Raw genomic sequence first — 22,500 nt, forward strand, 5'->3', positions numbered from 1 at the left:
AAAAATGAAGTTCACATAACTACTAAAAGACAATCATACTATAATGTAAACATTGATTAAAAACTAAGAAAATATAGTAAATATCTATGATATCAAATCAGGGTGGTGGTGAATTTGGGAGGGGACATTATTATTATTATTATTATTATTATTTCATTCACTAGGAATTCTCTCACATGTCATAAGCAGTGATCGCTCACTGGTAGTAACGGTATTCGCTGGAGACCGCGTGACAACAAGTCTCTCCAGATTTCCAATGTTATCCACCTCTTGACCACTTATGCAGATGATTGAACGTTATCGCAACAGCCGTTTGCCATTGATTTCCCGTTGGCATCGGCCATTGATGTTTCCTGGGGGTTGGGTGACAAAATGCCTCCCTAAGGTACCAGATTTGAATTGCACACTTCCAGTGGAGATTTGGTTAGTATCTCCCACCTCGGACTTTCCATCTTCCTTGAATCTTCACAACTAGTTGGTGTGGCACAAGTCGATGTTATCTACAGTGGTTTTTGGCACTTCACAGGGAATGTGGACCCTGCGTAAGCGGGTTTTAATTTAAGGGCTGCTACATGAGATTTTCTTTCACTTTCTTAGCATATATCTCATACACTTTGTAATCGAGCATGTATTTTATTTTTTTTTGAATTTTTAAAAATTTCTTTAATTAAATTTGATTCATACTTTTATTTCGTGCTTGTTTTTATTTTATTTTCATTTTATTTTAATTTAGTTTTACTATTATATTATATTTTCCACACTACTATTTTTATTTTTTGTTACATTTATTTTTTCATACATATTCAAATAATGTTTTAGGTGGTTTTTTTTGCCTCAAATAGTACCTTCAAAAAGTTTTTGTGATTAAATAAGCTAATGAAAACCTTTTGTGTATGCGCTTTTTAGGGAGCAACCATTAAATTAAAACCCGTTTATGCAGGGTACACGTTCCCCGTGAAGTACCTATTTTTTATTATTATTTTTATTGTTGTAGTAATAATAATAATAATAATAATAATAATAATAATAATAATAATAATAATAATAATAATAATGGTGCTGGTGCAGTATACACACCATGCTATATTTTAGATAGGATTTTCAAGTTAAATTTTATATCTTTTTATCACTAAATTGTAATGAGAAAGTGCAGAATAGTAAGAAAGCCCCTATTAAGAATGGCTTTCTAAATAACGTTATTATTTCAGCCCGGTCAGTACACGGCACAAACACCAAACAATATTTGTTTATAAGATAAAACACAAGAAAATATGTTAACTAAAATTTAATGCAGTCTTTATTTTTAGTTCATATCAAAACTTTAATTAAAATTGATTAGTTGAATGAATTTTTTAGATGAATTTTTGTTCGTATGTTTCGGGAGAGAATAGAGAGTTTCCTATTTCATTTCCCATTTCAATCATGTAAATTATTTACAGATAAAATGTTATAAAACAAACAAACAAACAAACTTTTAAGTATTAAATATATTTCAAAGAAATAAATTACGCCCGGTGCTAAAATATTGAATTCATCGAAAAAAAAACCGTCGTGAAAAATGCTTCTAACTTTAAAATATTTGGAAATACTCAATGGAAACTTTTATTTATTATTAAAAGAACGGACTGAAAAATATTCTCATATAATTTTTTTTTTGTTTTACGGTAAAAAAAAATAAAATGAAATATTCGACTTCCTTCGATAGATATAAAAATTAAAAAAACAATCAACTTACTGTTGTATTTTGTTAGATTAAAATTATCCCAATGTGCAATTATTATAATAATTGCAATTATATAATTATCCAATTGGAGGATTTTTTTTCTCTTTAGGAGATTAAAAAAACATGCACGTTTGGAATACCTTCATAAATTACCACGACAATCTAAAGCAGCGAAAAATATTTTTATGACCACATGGTTAAACACGGGGAAACCTTTACCTACATGTTGATCTTGTAATAACATTACGCTGTCATGTTCACCGGCCTCCTCTCTCGGTCGCCGTGGTAAAACGGTCGTTAAACCAAATATGATAGGACGATGATGATGATGATGATGATGATGATGATATAAACGCCCAAACTACCATGCTTCAAATTATTAAAAGAGTTATGTGAAAAAGATAAGATTTCGATGTTATGGCCATGTTGAAAGAATGGGTGAGAGTTCTTGGGTCAGTAGGTGTACAACAGTTAAGGCAGGAAAATTAATTGGTGCTGAGAAGATCAAAGAAACCACGGGAAGTTGTGATACATATCGATTTAAAAGACCTGGCCAGAGATAGGTTAGTTTGGAAGTCAATTTCTGAAAACTATCGAAAACATGCCAGCATTTAAATTAGACGTTAAACTGCTTATGATGATGCTGAGGATAATGGTGATGATGATGATTATAATAATGTGATGACGATGATGATGGTGATGAGGATAGTGATGATGATGGTGATGACCTAATGATGAAGACGATAAAGTGATGATGATGATGATGATGTGATGATTATGATAATGTGATAACTATAATTATAATGCGATGCTGATGGTGATAAGGATAGTGATTACAATGACGATGATGATGATGATGATGATGAAGACGATGATGACGATGATGACGACGATGATGACGATGATGATGACGATGACGATGATGACGACGACGACGACGATGATGATAATGATGATGATGATGGTGATGATGATGATGACGATGACGATGATGATGATGATGATTGTATGTGTACTGTGTAATTATCTTTACCTCTTTAAGAGTGCAGTTTAAAACATGCAAGAACAATCATTACAAACAAAGTATAACAAAGTATAACAAACTAACGATGATTTTAATAAAACAAAACATTTAATTTTTTTATTTTAAATCTATTTTCTTTTATGTCGGCCATTTTTTCCTGACAGCAAAACATTTCAGATTTGATAAAGATAATTATTTACAGACAACAATGGAGCAATAAAAGCAGGTGGCGCCTCTTGTCATCAAACGATTTATTGTTTTATTGATATCGTTCATAAATTCGTATTTATTACACTCTTCGTCCAGCTTTATTTTTTTTTGTAATAATCATCACTGACCTTGCACTCAACCATCCGGACTTATTGCGTGTACAATGCTATTAACTCATAACTCTTTTTCTTCTTCTTCTTCTTCTTCTTCTTCTTCTTCTTCTTCTTCTTCCTTTTAATGGTCGTTACCATTATTCTCATTGTCATTATCGGTTCAACGTCCGTTTTACACATTGACATTTTTGGGACAGCTTTAAGAAATTGACTTCCACACTAACCTATCTCTGGCCAGGTCTTTTCTCAAGTCTATTTTCATCATTTCCTTCTTTTTACCTTGTCCTTCCGTTATGAACTCGACTTTCTACCGTAACTACATCTACCCAAGAATCGGGAATCTTACTGTCGAACTCCATAGAATTGTGATTTTACCGATTACTGTAAAAGCAACATACTAAATGTGCACATCTTTTTTCAAACGTAAAAAACTTGTGGAAGATGATCTATAGATTTTGGTTTTATTGATAGTTTCAAATCAATAAATATTGATTATTTTATTATTACTACCAGCGGTTGAAGATTTTCTTTAAAAAAAAAAAAAATTAAAAAAATGATAGTTAAAAAAAGTATTTTTCACATCGGCAAAATGTGCACAATATTTTCCGATTCCCGATTCGGATTGATCCAGCCAATATTAGTAGTCTTAAAGCTATTATGAACTTATATTAAAAATAAATAAATCAAAAATGAAATTCTATGAACGGTAGAATAAAGGTTAATAAATTAACTAAAAAAAAAACAGATGTAAAGTAACAGCCCCCCCCCCAAAAAAAAATAAGATGTTTTTATAAAATCGCGAAAGATGCCTGTAAAATGGTCTAAGAAAGAAACGTTGGGAATAAGTCGGTAAATATTCCTAAATGATGTTATCAACTTGAATAAACATATCATTTGAAAGAACTTTTACTTAATGTTTGTGTTGGATACTAACGACTCTTTTAATGGACAAAGTTAAGGGAATTGTTTCCTGCAAGGAAGACTGCCAACACAATGTTATCAGAGAAAACATAATTAATCGAAACATAATGAATCCCTGATTGACCGAAAACAACATTTGTTTCTTTTGCGTTGAATTTACCAAAACTTTGCATTCGAAGATTTCTTTGTTTGGTATCTTGTGGGAGTTGGATTAGTTTTCTCGCAGACTTCCAAACGGTTCCTCGATAGATTCTGTTTAAAGACGGTGGTTATTGTTGACAATGATTTAACGGCTTGCATGTAAATTACGAATTAGTGGTGGCTAATGAATATAAGGGGTCTGCCTATTTGAAGAACCAACAAAATCTGAAGGGACAACAAAAGAAATAAAAAAGGGAACAGAAAAGAATATAAAGTTATACAAATAAATCGGTTTAAGATAATTAAAAAGAATGGTTTTGCTGCCAGCACGAAGAAAAAAATAATCCTAGAAGAAAAAGTAAAATAAAACAGAAAACCATGAAACACACACACACACACACACACACACACACACACACACACACACACACACATATATATATGTTATAATATAAAGCTGAATGTGTGTGTGTGTGTGTATCTGGTCACGAATAGGCTCCTATATGGTTGACTATTTTAAAAAACTGAAAAAATACATATAATGATAGAAGATGTATCGAGAAACAGGAATAGGTATGTTTGATTTGGCAGAACGATGGTTCATTAAAATTGTGGGGTCTGCGTCCGCGCCTGGTCCACAAAGTATGGAAATATAAAATTAAAAAATTAAAAAAAACGTTTACAAGTGTTTTTGATATAGATGTACATAAGAATACTTTGATAAGTATGTTTTAACTTAAATAGGGATGGTATAATAAAATTGTGGGGTCTGCGTTCGCGCCTGGCCTCCATAGAATGGAAATAGGCACACACTTTAATAAAGACTTTTCATATCTATATGCGTAAGTATACTTTGATAATTATGTTTCAGTTTGAAGAAATATGGTATAATAAAATTATGGGGTGTTCGTTCCCACCTGACCTCCATAGAATGGAATTATGCCACAAAGTTTAACAAGATTTTTTTTAATATAGATCCACAGAATATTGTGATAAGTGTTTCAGTGTGAACAGATATGGTATAATAAATTATGGGGTTTATCTATTTTATTTTTACTTTCACCATATTTTGCTTTGGTTTTGATACTCGCAAATTCCAAGCTATCTCTTTACAACCTTTCCTTTTCATAACATATCATACTTTCATAAATCAGAGCCCATTTTCTGTTGGCTGTTTTTATTTTAACCCAGTCAACGACGGGTACTTTTGCTAGTATATATATATATATATATATATATATATATATATATATATAGTAGCATTTTTTATGTGTCGAAAATAATTGTCATATATATATATATATATATATATATATATAGATAGATAGATAGATAGATAGATAGAGAGAAAGAGAGAGAGAGAGAGAGAGAGATAAAAAGGAACAAACCGTATTATGTGTTCATCAACGTTCCGTCTTTATTTCGAGACTTCCTTCTGGAGGAAGTCTCGAAATAAAGACGAAACATTGATGAGCACATAATACGGTTTGTTTCTTTTTATTTCTCTATTTTGTCGGAATACTATTTCCATTATTTTCATATATATATATATATATATATATATATATATATATATATATATATATATATATAACATTACTTTTCGACACACACAAAATACAAGTAAAGTCTAGTAAAATGAAATAAATTCATCGTAATTTTTACTCTATTGAAAAAGAAAAGATCGGGGTTTAAATTGCATATAAGCATTCTTTATTTAACACTGAATAAGACGAATATTTAAAAAAAATTAAAATTTCACCCCAAACAAGTCACAGTGCCACTTTGAAGTAACGGGCTACTATCGGGGAATAAGTTGCAGGGGCATTATGAAGGGAGATGAGTAGCAAGATGTCTGTTCACATTACATTTGAACTTCTGCATATCAGTACAGTTGGGAAAGCAGAATCCCAGAAGGGAGTTCCAAAGTCTGTCAGTTCTGGGGAAGACACTATTGGAGGAGAAGGCTTTCTTACACCTAGGGATCTCTACTGTTTAGGGGTGGGACTTAGCTGTTTGTCGGCTGTATTCACGTCGAGGGAGTACAAGTGCTAGTAATTCGTCAGAGCATTCACCATAAAAGTACTTGTAGAGCAGACAGACGGATGCAATATTTCGTCGTTGGGACAGAGGCTGAAGCATAGATTACAGTTCAGGACCTATCAGGTTGACGACTCTCTTTGATTTGAACTTCGCAAAATGACCAAAGCATAAAAAACGAGGATGTAACATGGCGTTGCAGATATACGAAAAACAGATTTTATAAAACAAAAAACAGTTCAAATATTTATATATTTTTTACAGTTTTTGTTCAGTCATTATTCAAGTGAAATATAACAATAAAAGTTTTAGATTTGGCTTGAGATATTACGAAAAATATATGTGTATAAAAAATTTATATTTTAGCAGACAATACTAAAAACACTCAACTTCCGGTTTGATATGGAACCCGTTAACTGACAAAATTTCCTTTATTATTAATTTTCAATATCGTAATTTATACCGGAAAATGCAATTCTTACATTATTTTTTATTAAATTCATCTTTATTCTAGGAAATGTCCGTTTTCTATTACTAAAACTGCGCTTTTTTTATAAACTTATTTAAATCTATTTTTTTACATTATTTTTATTAAATTCGTCTTTATTCTAGAAAATGTCAGTTTTCAATTACTAAAACTGCGCTTTTTTATAAACTTATTTAAATCTTTTTTTCTTACATTATTTTTATTAAATTCATCTTTATTCTAGAAAATGTCAGTTTTCAATTACTAAAACTGCGCTTTTTTATAAACTTATTTAAATCATTTTTTTTTTACATTATTTTTATTAAATTCTGCTTTATTCTAGAAAATGTCAGTTTTCAATTACTAAAACTGCGCTTTTTTATAAACTTATTTAAATCTTTTTTTTTTTTACATTATTTTTATTAAATTCATCTTTATTCTAGAAAATGTCAGTTTTCAATTACTAAAACTGCGCTTTTTTATAAACTTATTCAAATATTTTTTTTTCACATTATTTTATTAAATTCCGCTTTATTCTAGAAAATGTCAGTTTTCAATTACTAAAACTGCGCTTTTTATAAACGTATTTAAATCTTTAAATTAACTGTCAACAATTTATTTTCAATTCAAAATATTTGTATAAACTAAAAGCCACATTTTTATTGAATATTAACAGATTGTAAAAATTGCCGTGCACAAATAAATTTTATTAACTCTTAAAGTATAATTGTTTCAGTTACTTGGTAAAGAAATTATATTTTTGTTCTGACAAAAAGGAAAGAGTAACGCTGCTATTTTTATCAGCGATGAATGAACAGATTACTGCCTCGTTGGCCTTCCGTAGAAAAAAATATTCACGTTCAATTTATAAATATATGTTTGATTATTCACTATTCAAAAATGGAATCGATTAAAACAAAAAGATTATTAACAGTAAACTTGTTTTGTTTTTTTAATTCAATTTTCACCCCAAACAAAGCACAATGTCACTTTGAAGTAACGGGCTACACTCGGGGACATAATATGCAGGGGTGTTTTAAAGGGAGATGAGTAGTAAAATGTCTGTTCACATTACATTTGAACTTCAGCATGTCAGTACAGTTGGGAAAGCAGAATCCCAAAAGGGAGTTCCAAATTTTGGCAGTTCTGGAGCAGAAACTATTGGAGTAGAAGGCTTTCTTACACTTAAGGAGCTCTACTGTAGAGGGGTGGGATTTCGCTGCTTGTCGGGTTTGTCAGGAGTATTCACGTCGAGGGTTGCAAGTGCTTGTAGTTCGTCAGAGCATTCACCATTAAAGTACTTGTAGAATAGGCAGAGGGATGCAACATTTTGTTGATAGAATAGAAGCTGAATCTTAGACGACAGTTCAGGACCTATCAGGTTGGCGACTCTCTTCTGAACACTGTCAAGGAGTGAGGGACAAGTAGCAGATGCACCAGCCCAAATGTGACAACAGTATTCTATACATGGCCGACTGGTGGCCTTATAGAGTTACAGGGTACTTTCCGGCGTAAGTAGTTTTCTAGCACGGTAGAGAGAGAGAGAGAGAGAGAGAGAGAGAGAGAGAGAGAGAGAGAGAGAACCTTGACAATGCTCTCAATGTATCTATTCTAGTTCATGTTCCCTGTAAACGTTAGGCCGAGGAGTTTAAAAGAAGTACTTTTGGGTAATGCGTTCTTGTCCATTGCTATCAGTGGTAGAGAAGGTTTCTTGTAATTATTGAAGGAAGCAATCTTAGTATTGGCAGCATTGAATGTGACTAACCATTTCGTCTCCATTCCACTCTAGTGTTTCTGTTATTTTCTTAGATATGTGTTCATTTGTTTTCCCCTCATGCCTGTTATAGAGAGTAGTGTCATCAGCAAATATACCCATTTCAGGAAAAAAAAATCAGGGAGGTCATTTATGAATATCAAGAATAATAAATGTCCAATAATAAACCCCTGAGGTACTCCCGTATTTATATTATATTGTTTAGATGTACGACCGTTGAGGACAAGCTGGATTTTTCTCTTACTTAAGAAGGATTTAATTACACTATGTATTCTTCCAGTGATACCATATGATCTAATTTTCCTTAGAAGACCATCGTGCCATACCTTGTCAAAAGCCTTATATATATCGAAGGCTACAGCTCTACCTTCCCATGTTTTGTCCAGTGAATGGTATATACGTTCAGAGATTACAGTAAGGATATCTGCTGTTGAACGGGCTTACCTACATCCATATTGATTGTCGGTCAGGAGTTTAGCAGCTTAAAGGGGATGAACTAGACATTGATTAATTAAGGACTCAAATATTTTGGCAAAAAGCGGGAGAAGGCTAATGGGGCGATAATTTAATGGGTTAGTTCTTTCGCCAGAATTCTTGACAACTGGTACCAATGAAGCGGTTTTCAAGCAGTCAGGAAAGCAAGATTCGTTAAGGCATCTGTTGTAAAGTTTCACGAGAATTGGAACAGCCTCAGCAAAGCATTTTTTAAATAGCACAGCCGGGATGAGATCAGGTCCACATGCTTTTGAGGTGTCTAGGTTTTTTATGATACCATGTGCCTGAGAAGGGGTGATTTTCAAATCATCTAAAGTGGCGCCTATCCACAAATAAAAGTCAGGGAGGGAGTGGTATGCCGAGTCCAATGTGAAATTTGAGGCAAACCGACTGGCAAACAGGTTAGCCTTCTTGGTTGCCGTGCAAACAACCTCATGATTGTTTGATAGTCAGGTAACCGTTGGCTACCAATTAGTTACTATAATGTTGTAGATTTTAAAAAAAAATCCCGGGTTCCTAATTTCTGTGCTTCGATGCATTATCTGGTGGTTTCAGTGTATTCTGTCTTAGCTGTCGCTATTTCTCTCTTACAATTACTTCTAGCTTCTATAAACTTCTGTCTGTTTGAACTGGACTTATGTTGGTTAACTCTGCGGTACACATGCTGCATTTGAGCAATAGAAGCTGCACAAGTAGAAGTAAACCATTGGGGAGAGTAGGGCTTGCTATAGAATTTCCACATGTGAACATGTGCTTCAATTGCAGTTTTAACCATTCAGGGGTCTCATTTGCGCACTGTTCAGCTCGAAGAGAAAAGATATTTCTCCATGGAGCATCTCTGATGAGATCTTTGATGACTTCCCAGTCAGCTTTTTTGTAATGCCTCGTTGCTTTGAGCAGTGGGTCTCCAGTTTTGAGTTGAGAATTAAGGGCGATTTCTACCATTATTACAGCATGATCAGCTTTCCTGAGATGACTGTGGGCATTCGTTATACAATCATCGGGAACTGCGGTCAGAAATAGATCTAGAAGTGATGCATAGGGAATGAGATATAGAGAAGCTATGTGTTGTGCTACCAGCTACGTCTGTGTAATTAGAGAATCCAAGCCAGTTACTGTGTTGGACATTGAAGTCACCAAATACATGTACTTCAGCGCTAGTATCGAGTGAGAGTGCTATATCTATGCTGTCAGAGACTGTTAATTAGGGTATAGTCCTGGATTGAGGGAGAGCGGTAGAGAAAATACAAGTAACTAATATTATGTTGCATGTTTAGTCTGAAGCACATAAAGGCCTGGTCGTCTGATTCTAATTTAGTTTCTCTAGTCAGGGGGAGAGTGTAACGAATATAGACCCCAAGCCCGTGCATATGTCTGTCTGAGTCCTTACGGCAGAGTGGGAGATTACCAAGCATGTTAAAATGGTTAGAGGGAATGGTGGAGTATAGGTTAGTCTCACTTAATGCTAAGATATCCGGGGTGTTTACTAGGAGAAATGATTCATCCAAGTTAGTTCTAAGCCCGTGGATATTTGTAAATGCAAGCCTCAAGGGAGGAGGCAGGTTGGTTTTCTTTGAGTTTGATCCTGGTTAAAACTTAATTTTTGATTGAACTGTCATTTCATTTTATTTTATTTAAAGGTTTTAGTTAGGGTGAGTGAGGGGTGCTGGACAAGTGGTTGTGCAGAATATCAGACATGCGATACATGTAGACCATAAGCTGTCTCCTCACCTATAGGATTGTGGCCACAGGAAAGCCCACCGGGAATGAATGCATGGTCCCTTTCCATGCACGACATGGCACTACAAACATCCCGATATTATACACCTGTTGATGGAGCAGCCGCTCTAAGCGCTACCAAAGTGTTAGGTCACCTGTACTATCAGTCGGAAAGAGCAGCCAGGAACTGTCAATCCGGTACCCTCAACTCTTCAGACAAAAGTCAGCCCAGTCCAACTTTACCGGCATATATGGTACTGAAGCACCCCCACAGTGTCCAGTTTAGGGGGATGGGATGTGGCGGGAGCGGGAAAAACATCGTTCATTGTCCTAATCAGGAAACAATGGCGACCACTGAGTGATTCTGTCGAGTCCCTGTGATAGCACCTCTATTTCTAGCCAATGGGCAAAGAAGGAGTATGAAAGCCGGGCGATAGACAGTGCCTATCTCCTCCTTAAGCAGTTTTGGTTTGCCAACCGGTAATTTGTTTGAGTCATCAGCTCTAGGAAGATTGTCGGCTGGGACTGAAGAGGCCTATCTGCCCCAGGTTTAGCTTCAGAGCTTTCCTTCTCCTAGGTGGATGACCTGGGAAGATCTACGGGTCCATCAGCACCGAGAGGATTTGCCCCACGCCTGGGTCCCAAACCAGGTATTTCTGCGACCCCGAATAGGTAGTTAATGTTAATCGATTATTTAGTAGGTTATATATTTGTTATTTAGTAGGTTATATATTTGTTATTTAGTAGGTTATATATTTGTTATTTAGTAGGTTATATATTTGTTATTTAGTAGGTTATATATTTGTTATTTAGTAGGTTATATATTTGTTATTTAGTAGGTTATTGTAGTAAAAAAAAAATCGTGCAAACCTTTTACCACTGGCAACGCCCGCTTCAGAGAGTGAAAGAAGAAAGAAGAAGAAGAGAATGGCCACTGCGTCTATTTATAGACTAGAGATCATGGGAAGAGTATGCAAATAACTTTGGACGGTTTTGTCCTATAAAAAGCCTGTATTTGGGAGAGAGGGTGTCTTTTTTGTTTGGCAGAAGCAATTGCTGTCAGAAATGCATTGGGCTGCAGGATTGAAGAGTGAAGATTGAGTTGTGGGGTCATTGTATTTAACCACAGTTATATATTTGCTATTTAGTAGGTTATATATTTGTTATTTAGTAGGTTATATATTTGTTATTTAGTAGGTTATACATTTGTTATTTAGTAGGTTATATATTTGTTATTTAGTAGGTTATATATCTACTGAAAAGTTGCACTCCTCGAAGTGATGAAAAAGGATATTACTATGCTTTTCATTGTTAATGGAAGAGAGGATAAGTAGCAATCGATGTAGTGGAAGCAACTAAATTTGTAACAAGATTAGTTTGAGAGAGAGAGAGAGAGAGAGAGAAAGAGAGACAGAGAGAGGGGGTTAATGTATGGTTTAGATATAGTTTATATGTTAGTTATGGAGTAGGATAACATGTTAAAGTATGATTAGCTTTATATTAAGAATTAAAATATGGTGCCAAACTTTGAGTATTCAAGACGACAGAAAGATATGATGCATGCTCAATATACATACAAGTATCAACATTTAATTTCCAGTACAGTTCAGTACAGGTATAACTGGAAAATATATAAATTATGTCGTATTCTGTAAGTATAATTTAGTATAAATGGTATGTTTTCAGTAGACACAAATATATGGAATTTTAGACGTTAAGTATGTTTGTTGTCTTCAGACTTCTAACGAAGGAAGATAGCTTCGCCTTTCTTTTAAAATCCGGAAGTTCGTATTATGATTAATAATGAGTAAGAGTTCAGTTTCTATGTATTAATTATTGTAATACAATCTCCTATCAAAGGGATGGTCCTGGATATGACCTTAACCTATATCCAGTGGTGAGGCCCCAACTTGCGGGATTTGGGGAGTGTGGAGCTACCCTTTAATTGCCATTGCTCCCAGGTTCACTCTGACCAGGAGTGGTAGTACCTGTTAGGTCTCTAACTATGGGTTAAATAGAAACCGACTTGAAAACAACAAATATATTCTCTTAAAAATTTTTTCTTCCGAATCTTTGGATTCGGCATAAAATAACCTGAAAAGGGTTGCTATGCCGTAAAACAAAAACAATCAACCAACCATCAAAGGGAAAGGGACAGAGGGTTGTTATTTATTATAGATCACTTTTAAATCTATGTATAAGACTACGGTTAGTAAGTATCTACTTTAAAGCTTAGCTATGGAGTAAGGATATACTCTTAAGCATGCCTTAGTAGAAGTCTTTAGATGTTAATGTGTAACGATTACGGAAAAACCAGTCTACTAAGGTTTAAGGGTTGAGAGCTAAAAACCCCTCTAAGTTACGTGCAATGGATTAGGTTCTAATGGCAGCTTGGGAGATAGAACATTTGGTTAGTGATCAGGAGAGAGGGTTTAAATAACAGAGTACAGTATAATTACACGTTAGGATATATACTTTTGGGTAGAGTTTAGCAAAAAAGAAAGGTTTGGCATGGAAAACAGACAAAGGCAATCGTCTTGGTGGTAAAGTACCTATAGGATATAGATTGGATTGGATATACGCAGCATACTAGCAGCGGTATTTTTACGGTTTTGAGAGAAATTATAGATACATAGTGTCGAGGTTTATTATTCTAGTCCGTAATTTAGGCCTGGCACAAAGCATCTCAAGGAAGTCTGATATTTTAACTGCGTCTGTCTGTGGCGTATATGGTTAGAAAGAAAAAAAAACGTATCGGGCGTATCTGCATCGCTCTTTGGGAAAGAAGAAGGAAAGAATGGCTAGCTCATTTATATACACGAAGGGCATCTTGGGAAGGCAGGGCATGATGGGAGAAGCTATTTTTTCCTGTATCTTCCTTTTTTTCTAGATAGGAGGATATAAAAGCTGGGAAACATTCCCTTGAGGGGGAAAAAAGAAAAGCGTCGTGCACATCTTCTCTTGAAAAGTATGTCGTATTGCTGACGTTCAGATTGTGCGGTGTGACATTGGTGGCGAGAGGCCAGGTGTGGTCGATTGGAAAAGAAGTGGGCAGAAACGTGCTGTTGTCGAGCGAGTGACTCACTTCCTCCCGAACCCCAGAACCGAATCCTGATTGTAACCCTAGACTGTTTAATGTCTTTAAAGTAGTTGAATAGAGTATTATAATGTGTTCATCTTAGCATAAGGATAGAATGAAAGTTTAAGGTAAGATTCAAAGTGACATAAGGCGTTAGATAAAAATTAGATGTACGATCACTGGATGTTGAGCTGATCGGAAAAAAGATTGTATCTGTTCAGAAAATGTCTTAGTAGTGATATAAGATTTAAGAGACTTACAGTAGGAGGATACTGAAAATAAGATGTGAGCTGTTGAGGATCCAGTATAATCGATTGGATATCGGTAGCAAGATGGTCATATCTGAGTATGTACGAATTGTACATATTAAATATATTACTTAAATGAAGTTTCTTTACCCTCTATCGTAAGATGTCCTTTTGTAATTTTTGTATGATTCTGTTGTTTATTGTTTATTTATTACTTTTATTTCTCCTCCGCATTTTTTTGCTTCATTTATCTCTAGGGTTAGAATATTCTAGTTGCTAGAGTTTTAAGGCCAGCCTTACCTTATAATAAAAATACGATAATGGCTCTTTTATCAACTTGAGAAGTTTATTTATTTTTTTTTTTACATGGTGGTCACCACTTATCAAGGCCCGGAAGCCACTCAGGGATAAGGGTTATTGCAAGTATAGTACGTTAGTGTGGAGATTTAATGAAGTGTCTACTTAAGGGGGCGGGTCATCAGGAATTTGTTTACGTTGGACTTGAACACATCCAGGTTGTAGTCAGGTGGGAAGCAGGCAGACGGAACAGAGTTCCACAAGCGTGCAGTCCTAAGAAAAAAGCTTTGTTCATGAAATCTACGTTTTGATTTAGGCACAGATATAGAGTGGGGAAAATTATTGACAGTGGATTCAGCTAGACGGGTGTTTTTCATGAAAGATTGGCGAGGGGGACCAGAGATTGGAGTTCAGACGAGCACCTGCCATGGAAATAACGATAAAACAAAGATAGGCTCGCAACGTATCTTCTGTGGGAGAGAGGTTGCAGGGAAGAGAAAAGAGCATCCCCCACTAAGCCACTATTTTGTACTATGTCAAGGCAGGATAGGCTGTTTTTAGCAGCTCCTGTCCAGATATGGCAGCAGTATTCCATCCTTGGACGTACTTGGCTTTTAGTCGGATTACTTTGTATTAATTTAGACTAGAAAAGCTCATTTAAAAACTGGTTAAAAGTAATACAGTCTGAGTTAAGTATTAAGTTTAGACTAGTTAAAAATAATGCATACTGCAGAGAAAAGGCCGTGTTTTTCGAGCTAAGATAACAGCGCAAGTTTTAATTTGGAAAATTCTTGTTTTCATGGGTGACGTTTTTTATTTTTCGTTTTAAATATAAGAAAAAGAGAAACATTACTGGCTAATAGCAGCGCATTTAACAAGAAGAGATTTAAAAACTATAAAATGAGTACAATTTAAAAGGTTCAGAGTTTAAGTCAAAGCTAAAATAAGGAAAAAAATGATTGAAATGTACAACTGTTTGCGATTTCAAAAGTTAAATAAATAGAAAAATTTCCTAATAGTTGGTCCGGAGAGTGTGATCCTGTGTTCTTCAGTTCATATCGTAAAAGAAGAAAAGACTCGTCGGCCTGACTAGTTCTATGTCGGGTACTTAAGGACATCTTTGTTTTGTCTGTGTATAATTCTGCATTCTTTTTTATTTATTACTTTTAATTCCTCTGCGCTAGATGAAGCCAAAAAAAGCAATCTGCACTGTTATCTAAACTCGGAAAACACAACTTTTTCTCCGCAGGATGCATTATTTTTAACTAAACTAAACTTAATACTTAATCCAGACAGTATTACTTTTAACCAGATTTTAAATGAGTTTTTCTAAACTAAATACAAAATAATCCGACTTCTGAAAATGATAAAAGATCCATTATCGTATTTTAATTATAAAGGTAAAGCCGGCCTTAAAACTCTAGAAACTAGAATATTCTAACTCTAGAGGGAGATGGAGCCAAACACAGTAAGATTGTCTGTTTATTGTTAACTAGTAGGCCGCCCGGCATTGCCCAGTCCTAAAATAATAAAAGTAATGATTTAAAGAGTAAAAAAAAAAAAAAAAAAAAAAAAAAGAATTACTCGTGCTCCGCTACGGAAAATCGAAATCAAAACATTCAGCTTACGATTTATTTTTTCCTTTGACGTTAATGCTGGAGCTATGAAGACATGTTTGCTGCAAGCTATTACGTTACGCATGCTTATTCGTAATGCCATCGGTCGACCGTCACCCGGCAAATTCCATTTGTTTAATTTTTAAACTTTTGCATCGATTTTCCCCTGTTAAAACCCTAATATAAAGTTTCGCATCGGTTCAAATACCCTATATATTAAATTTCATGTTTTTAAACCAAAAACTGACAGAGGAGTTTGGTAGGAAAATTTTTTAAACAAAAATATATACGCATACATAAATATTTATAGAAAGAGGTTTATTATAAGCTTTTACGCAAATATTACGCAAGTATAAATCATGTAGAATATCTTCATGAATATAATTACACGTAATACTTAACTAAAGATGATCATTCCATAAGAAAACTGAAAAAAAAAACTAATAGGGAATTAATTAAAATGAATATTTAATAGAATATGCAAATTAGCTAGATCTTTTGCAGATGAATACCTTTCTGTAATGACTTATTCCACAATTCATTGTAGTCCACATTGCAATGTAGAGAACCTACTGTTGATTTTATGAAATCATTTTTAATTTTATATAATGACTTGAATAAAGTTTAAAATGCAAAAGTCAAGTACAATAATCCAATTATACTATAAACAGAAGCGTTCATTTTGAACCCGCCTCCGTCTTATCAACGAACCTACTGTTGATTTTATAGACCGAGCCATTCTGCTTGTGTGGTGATAAATCTTCTTGAATGCAATTATGTTAACTTTGACCAAAAATGGGACTTTCTTGTTTAATCAGATTTCTTTGATTACCGATGTTTGATACTTATCAGAGGTATTCCGATACAAAACCTATTTAAAAAACACTCCCAGGCACATAAGGTACATGTGTGTGAATTAAAAAAAAAAAACCCGGCCCAGTCGTTTTGGAGTCTATAGAGAATGAACTCACACAGAAACAGAGGCAGACAAAGTGCCTTTTATATATAAGTAGCGTAGAGTAGTAGATAGAAAGATAGTTACAGATAAAATTCTTTCCAGTTAACGAAAAAAAAAACATTAAGAAATTTACGTGCAACCTACGGACCACGTCATGCAAAAAAAACGTATCCCTGTCTTCTAATATATATATATATATATATATATATATATATATATATATATATATATATATACTAGCATGGGTGTCCGGCGTTGCCCGGGTGTTTAGAGGTGTATGCTGAGCAAAAAAAAAAGGGGGTAATTTTTTAAACTTTGACCCCTATTATGACCCCCGAAAATTTATTGTTTTGGCCTCAAATCAAGTTATTACGTTAGATCCATGTCCACGAAACCTATATCTAAAATTTCAAGGGTGTAGACCCAAAATTGTCGGAGGAGTTTGGTAGAGTTCTTCAAGGTCAAATCGTTGAAATTTGACCCCTTAACAGCCAAATTTCTGGCTGACACCCGTCTCATCGATTTTCCCAAATCTCAGTACCCGGTATTTCAAATTTCGAGTCTATAGACTAAAAATTGACAGAGTTATTGCGTAGGGAAATGTACACAGACAGACAGACACACAGACACACAGACAGACAGACAGACAGACACGTTCACTTTTATATATATATATATATATATATATATATATATATATATTGTAGAAGACAGAGATTACATTGAAAGCATTGTCAGGGCCGCTGCGAAGAAGGTAGGCTCTCTCTACTGTGCTAGAAAACTACTAACACCTGAAAGTATCCTGTACCTCTATAAGGCCACCATTCGCCCATGTATGGAGTATTCCTGTCACATTTGGGCTGGTGCATCTGCTACTAGTCTCTCTCTCCTAGACAAGGTTCAAAAGAGAGTCGCCAATCTGATAGGCCCTGAAGTGGCATCCAAGCTTCAGCCTCTGTCCGATCGACGAAATGTTACATCCCTCTGCCTTTTCTCCAAGTATTTAAATAGTAAATGCTCTGGCGAACTGCAGACACTTGTGCCCCCACGACGTAGACACCCTCGACAAACCCGACAGGCAGCTAAATCCTTTCTCCACACAGTAGAGATCCCTAGACGTAAAAGATCTTTCTACTCCAGCAGTTTCTTTCTCAGAACCGCTAGAATCTGGAATTCCATCCCAGGTCCCTGCTTCCCCAACTGTACTGATATGCAGACGTTCAAGTGTAACGTGAACCGACATCTTGCACGCCAAATCCCTACATAATGCTCCAGTAGTTTTTGCCCCTGATAGTAACCCCCTACACCAAAGTGGCAATTTGCCTTGTTTGGGGTGAAAATGCAAAAAAAAAAAAAAAAAATTTAAATTAACATTATTGTTCTTGTCAGATTTTTCTTTTTCTTATTATTTCTTATTATTTTTAGGGATTATCCCGAAATATATAATGGAAATTGTCACATACATTAAACCTTACAAATAAGACATTTATACTTAATACATTTGAATATGTATATACATATGCATATATATATATATATATATATATATATATATATATATATATACTTATTGAGTTGTAAATTGTCACTTGTTTTCGTCATTCTCCCTCAATACTGATTGCATTCAATTTCCCATCTTCTAAATATCTTCTACATAATTCATTTTTAAAGAATAAATTAACTGATGATACCAAATGAATATTTTGTTTAAATGACGTTAACTGCTGCGATTCCATTGGCTCAGTGTTTCAGAATCTTTTGGCATTTTTTTCTTTTTTTTTCTAGAAATCGCTCCAGACAAGGCATGAATCCACTTAATATAAGGAGCTAAAAATAGTTCAAGGTCAAAAACTTACCAATGATATGTGTTAGACGAAAAGACAATTTGCAAATAAATACGTACATATATATTTATATATATATATATATATATATATATATATATATATATACATACACACACATATAAATAGTTCTGTGTATATAATTTATGTATCTTTTACATTAAATAGCTGTGCTAATTTCTTGTTTTCTATCATTTGACAGAACATTTATAAATCAGTCATTCCCAAATTGAATTTTACTTTCCATAATTCAAGATATGAAGAGAAAATATTGCTGAGACAATTTACAATGACAGACTTCTTGCAATGCAAACATAGAAGAGACGAACAAACGCAAAGATAAGGAGATAATCACCAGAGGCAACTTAATCAGGATTAGACAGTTATCTCCCAACGTCTGTATTTTAATAGTCTTTTTCTAAACATTATATATATATATATATATATGTTCCAAAAATGTTCGGTTTGTTGCTGGAGGTAATCGCAATTGTGAGAGCTTAATGCAGAGCATCAATAAAGGTAAAAGGAAATTGTACTTAGCTTTTGCTAGAACGTTCCCATATATATATATATATATATATATATATATATATATATATATATATATATATATATATATATATATATATATAGCATTGTTTCCAGTCGTCCATGATTTCTCCTTGCCACTGGACCCAAACAGTTCCGATTGAGAAGAGTTGCGGTGAGAGATTGCGCAACCCTTGCCTCACAATTACATGCGCAACTACCTCTACAGGGAGTATCCTTTGTCTTTCGAGACTGAACGGAGGCATCGATATATATATATATATATATATATATATATATATATATATTTCATTTTCACCCCAAACAAGGCGCACTGTCATTTTGATGTAGAGGGCTACTATCGGGGGCATAAGTTGGAGGGATAATATGTAGGGAGTTGAGCAGCGAGATATCTATTCACATTACACTTGAACTTCTGAATGTTGGTACAGTTTGGAAAGCAAGAACGCGGAAGGGAGTTCCAGAGTCTAGCAGTTCTGGGAAAGAAACTATTAGAGCAGAAGGCTTTCTTACATCTAGAGATCTCTATTTTGTAGAGGTGGGGTTTTTCTGCTTGTCGGATTTGTCGGGAGTATTTACGTTGAAGGGATACAAGGGCTTGTAGCTCGTCGGAACATTCACCATTAAAATACATATAGAACAGGCAGAAGGATGCAATATTAAGGCGATGGGACAGAGGTTGAAGCTTAGATGACAATTCAGGACCTATCAGGTTTGCAATTCTTTTCTGGACCCTGTCCAGGAGCGAGAGACTAGTAGCAGATGTATCAGTCCAAATGTGACAACAGTACTCTATACATGAGCGAATGGTGGCCTTGTAGGGATTCAAGATACTTTTAGGCATAAGTAGCTTTCTAGCACAGTGGAGGGAGCCTACCTTCTTCGCAGAAGCCTTGGCAATGCTCTCAATGTATTTGTTCCAGCATTTATTAAAAAATGGCGTAATGTAAATATAAGGTATTTGCAGCTTCTCTTCCAATTTTCAGATTTTCAATCATGTCAAAACGAACTTTATTTCCTTTAGATGGATTGATTGTTGTTATTTCTTCTGATGAATTAAGGGCAAAATAGATTCACTGATTAATATAATAAAGTGGTTGATTTTGTGCTACGAAACACATACTTACAAAAATGATAAATGTCAACTGAATTAAAGGAATAAATTGTAAGATGGTCAATATCATGAACTTTGGAATATAGACTTTTGTCATTTATTCACTATATTGCTCTGTAATTACATTGAGCTTATTAAGTAAGGACTGGTATGTATTAAAAGGAAATAAAATATATTTCCACAGAAATTAGGAAATCGTGACTTCTGGAAAATCTACAACAGTGTAGTAAACAATGGGCAATCAACAATTCCCCCACTAACCAACAATCACGAGGTTGTTTGCTCAGCAACCGACAAAGCTAATATGCTTGCCAGTAGGTTTGCCTCGAACTCCACACTGGACCCTACCAACCACCCCCTGCCTGACTTTCCTTTGCGGACAGACGCCACGCTAGACGATCTAAAAATTACCCCTGCTCAGGTACATGCTATCATAATAAATCTTGACACTTCCAAAACATGCGGACCTGATCTCATCCCAGCTGTGCTATTAAAAAAGTGCTCAGCCGAAGTAGCTTCAGTTCTCTCCAAACTCTTCAACAAATGCCTTAATGAATCATGCTTTCCGGGCTGTTGGAAAACCGCTTCTGTGGTACCAATATTCAAGAATTAATGACCTCCAGACAAAACTGCCTCTGAGATGGGTATATATGCTGATGACACTACACTCTATAAAAGGCATGCCAGGAAAACAAATGAACACATATCTAAAGAAATGGCAAAAACACTAGAGGATGACCTCGAATCTGTAGTGGAATGGGGACATAAATGGATGGTCACATTCAATGCTGCCAAAACCAAACTGGTTTCCTTCAATAACTACAAGAAACCTTCTCTGCCACCAATACCAATGGCCAGTGACTCCCTGTCTGAGAGTACATCTTCCAAACTGCTTGGACTAACGTTCACAGAAAACATGAGCTGGAACAATTATATTGAAATCATTGCCAGGGCCGCTGCAAAAAAGGTAGGCTCTCTCGACCGTGCTAGAAAACTACTGACACTTGAAAGTATCCTGTATCTCTATAAGGCCATCATTCGCCCATGTATGGAGTATTGTTGTCACATCTGGGCTGGTGCGTCTATTACTAGTCTCTCGCTCCTAGACAAGGTTCAAAAGAGAGTCACCAATCTGATAGGCCCTGAACTGACATCTAAGCTTCAGCCTCTGTCCCATCGACGAAACGTTGCATCCCTCTGCTTGTTCTACAAGTATTTTAATGGTGAGTGCTCTGACGAACTGCAGACACTTGTGCCCCCACGTCGCAGACACCCTCGACAAACCCGACAGGCAGCTAAATCCCACCCCACACAGTAGAGATCCCTAGATGCAAAAGATCCTTCTACTCCAGTAGTTTCTTCCCCAGAACCGCTAGACTCTGGAATTCCATTCCAGGATCATGCTTCCCTAACTGTACTGACATGCAGAAGTTCAAGTGCAACGTGAACCGACATCTTGCTGCCCAAATCCCTACATAGTGCCCCCGTAGTTGCTGACCCTGATAGTAGCCCCGTACACCTGAGTGGCAATGTGCCTTGTTTGGGGTGAAAATATAATTAATATATATATATAGGAGAATAAAAAATTAAGACTGTAAAAATATATTTTACATGAATTTATTGTTCGACAGGAAACTCAAATAAGATACATTTCCTTAATACGCGGAGTTTCAAAGAAATGCGTTCTTCTCATCAGAGGAAAGATATTAGCAAATGAATCTTATAGCAAAGCTATAAATTTGCTGGTACTGGCATTAATTGAAACAGTATTACATGAAAGCTAGTCATTAAAAAAAAAAACTTTTTTGTGAAAAGAGTTTATAAAATGGGGGAAAAATTTAAGGAATAAAAAATTCACAAAAAGTGTCAAGGACTGAAAAACCAAATGAAAAGATATGGAGAGATCAAGTATTATCAATATGGAAAGATAACAGGAGACAATGTTCTCACAAGGACAATCTAGGAGTATGCTGCTGACACGCAGACTCGAACTAAACTTCAAAACGTATGTACTGATTCAAATGGAATCAGCAATCCAAATATGGTTAATCCAGGTTTGCAATATATATATATATATATATATATATATATATATATATATATATATATATATATATAAATCAAGGTAAAAGGAAATTGTACTTAACTTTTGTTAGAACGTTCCCATAT

Source organism: Euprymna scolopes, chromosome 28 (genome assembly GCF_053919585.1).
Source record: "Euprymna scolopes isolate OS-2025 chromosome 28, ASM5391958v1, whole genome shotgun sequence".
Classification (NCBI taxonomy): Eukaryota; Metazoa; Mollusca; class Cephalopoda; order Sepiida; family Sepiolidae; genus Euprymna; species Euprymna scolopes.